Raw genomic sequence first — 3,394 nt, forward strand, 5'->3', positions numbered from 1 at the left:
GTTCTAAGCAAAGTTATTCTAAAATTAAAACAAATATACTTATTATATATTATTTTTTATATATTATAACTATATATATATGTTTTAATTTCTGATATTTACAAATATATTATTTTTTGTTAATATTTGCCTTTAGAGGCTAAAGTACAGCAAGTTTTTATTTTGTTGTTTGCTCTTTTTGAAAGCCCTCTGGTACATGTATACTGTACCAAAAATTATCCTGTTTTATATTATCAACTTATTTCTTGATGTATTTATTATTTTTTTTTCACATTTTATCTTGGTTTTCTTTTGGATGAGCCTGAAAAATAAACAAAATTCTTGTTTATAATAAGAAAGTTATAGTGGGAAGCATTTCTACAATTTCTGAAGTATCATACGTACACGCTTGCAGAAAACGAAATATTCAACCTGATTCTGATATATATATATATACAGGGTCGGATTATTGAAGGATTCCGAGAGAGACGAACATGACATGCAATGTGGCAGAACACGCATAGTTGAAATAATAATAAAATAAATTTTATAAAAATCCTTAATTTCAATCCTGGCAATTTATAATAAAAATGTCATAGTTTAATTGTCGTCTGTTTTCATTGAACATTTTGTATGGGACAAATCTGTTAGAGAGATAAACGAAACTATCTCCATTGCAATGTTTAATCAATTCTTACCTGAGCGAAAGCCTGAGAAAGATCGCAGGCACCTAACCACCTAGTTAAGTGATTTGCATCTCATTGCTGTCATCAGTTTTTTTTTTTATAGAAGAGTTAAGATATTCAAATCAACTGTATTACCAAATTGCTTATAGAATTTTATTTTTAGTAAAATTGAACTTCATTTTAACAATTTTTCTAATGGAAACTTAGGGGAGAAAAGAAATATTTAGTTTCATTGCTGTTCGTAATAGGGATAGGAATTATGTGAGAGGAGTTTAAAAACGAGGAGCAAAATAGGGAAAATTGAAAAAGAAGTCGAAAATAGCACAGTATTTTACTGAACATTATGAAGTTACTCTATGTTCTCTGAAATGACTTCCAGTTTTGAAATAATTGCTTTCATATTCAAGCATAAAATTTGCAATAAATTATATCTCGTTATAGAAAAATTACTTTTTTTTAAAAAGTCATTCATAAGCGCTGCTATATTTTTGAAACATTGTATCAGTGTAGTTTTAACAATATATATTAATAGAAGTAATTATTTGGGGAATTTTTTTAGCTGTCTATTGCACAGACTACAAAATTTGTAAAGTGAACGCAATGCAAAGTGACGTGTACGTAAAGTGCATATGCATTAAATGGAAGATCAAAAATAAAATTTAAAAGGAATTATCTATAATTTATGAGAAAAATATTTTAATGAATTGAAATTTGAAGATAAAACCACCCTTCAAAAAATAAAAGTGTTTCAAAATTAAAAGGGAGACTTTTCTATAGATTATTTAAAACAAGGCAAAGAGGTTGAAAAAGCATTGTTAATTTTTTCCAAAACTTTTGAAGTAATGCATCTTCGAATTACAACATATTATACAATATTTGTAGTATGGCAGGCCAGACTTTTCTGTTAAATCTAATTTTAAAATTTTCTTTTTAAGTTTTCATAAACTAGTGACGGGCCATTAAGCATAATATATACCATTGTACTGCATAATATACGAGTATACCATCTGTTGTACCAATATTATTAGTATTCCCTTCACTGACCCTGTTTTTTTTAAATATATATATCATCACATTGCTGATAACGAAGGCCCAACTCTAACATATTGCTTTTGATACTAGTACAGATAATGGGAACATAAGAAATTTATGATATTAGATTTTCAACTCTCAAACTGCCAATTTCTTAAAAGATTTGGTATTGCAGATAGTGTTTCACTTCTTTTTTTTTTCTTTATTCTTTTTAAAGAAAAAGAACTACATCTGTGTCATTTAAAACCAAAGATTTTTGTTATATTAAAATATGCTATGAAAAGGAACCTTTTATCTTCTGCTGTCTGATCAACAAAAAGATATGTTCTAGAAAATGGCAAATAATCAAAATGGAACAGATACCTTCATAAAGATACCTCCATTTTTACTGCATGCATCGTACTGTTCTCTGTGGGTTGTAACTTTAAACAGAAAACAACTTAAATTTCCCTTGTGTCATTTTGATTGAGTTTGTTACATTTATTAAGCATGTAAAATTATGTATACATGGTCACTATTATTCTGTGTTACAAACTAGAACTAACATTTTTATGCACTGAACGCATGTTTCTGAAATAGAGTCAAGATTATTCATCAAATGCAAATGTTCCCAAGGTAGATTGTCAACTAATTTCATACTTTTAGAACATTTGTTTCTAGGTTATAAATATCTGCTGAAAGTAATACAATGAATATTGCTTATTTAGCCAAAAGAGTTTATCACTGCGAGCAAACAGATCTGGGTTTTGCTATCAAGCGGATACTAGAAATTCAACAAAGGTTCTAAATACTTCTTTAGAAATAGAAATGAATCTCTTACAAATTTTTGGATGGCAAAACGAATGAAGTCTTGTAAAATATCAGCCTGTAAAAAATAAAAATATTTGAAACATTTTATAAGTTTTTCACTCACTTTAGGCCATGCATAAACTACTTCATTAACTCATGTGTAAGACAGCACTTTTTTATATCAGGTTTATATTTGTTTATTTCAATGAAATTTCATTCTGCAAGTTCTGTTTTCATTTTTGATTGCCAAATAATCTTTTTAGCTTTAAAATGCCTTTTCATTTCGAAACATAATAGTTTTAATTCATTTAGATTTTAATAGCTGCTTGGTAGCTGTCAAAGTCTGCCATACTTAATCGTGATTATAAAGATTTTAGAATTTTGTTTTCCTGGATTTCTGAGGAATCTCAGGAATTGAAAAAAATCGATTCTATTGCAAAATTCAGTTACAATTTTTCTAACAGGTCTATATTACAACATGATGTTCAACCCGTAATAACAATTGTTTTAAGTACCTATAAACAGACAGAATTTAATAATGCATGAAATAAAATCGTTAATTTACGCATTTATTACCCGAAATCGCTCCAGAAATATCGAGGCTCTCATAAACAAATTACATACGTATTGGTTACACAAGATGAATTAATTGATGCATCTTACTAAAAGAACCAGTGTCTGCTTACTCGAGTTGAAGAGAGCCATTAACCATAAAGCCCATCTTGACATTATATACTAATTTAAAAATTAAAAGACCATATTTTAATTACTCTTTTCTTTATTCAACTACTTTCCTTAGTGACTCTCTACATCGAATCCTTATTAAGTATCTTAATGACATCAGGTACTTTTCAAAAATTTTAACCGGAATTCTAAGATACTCTTAGTATTAGGCATGGCTCTATAAT

The sequence above is a fragment of the Parasteatoda tepidariorum genome, chromosome 1 (genome assembly GCF_043381705.1).
Source record: "Parasteatoda tepidariorum isolate YZ-2023 chromosome 1, CAS_Ptep_4.0, whole genome shotgun sequence".
Taxonomy (NCBI): Eukaryota; Metazoa; Arthropoda; class Arachnida; order Araneae; family Theridiidae; genus Parasteatoda; species Parasteatoda tepidariorum.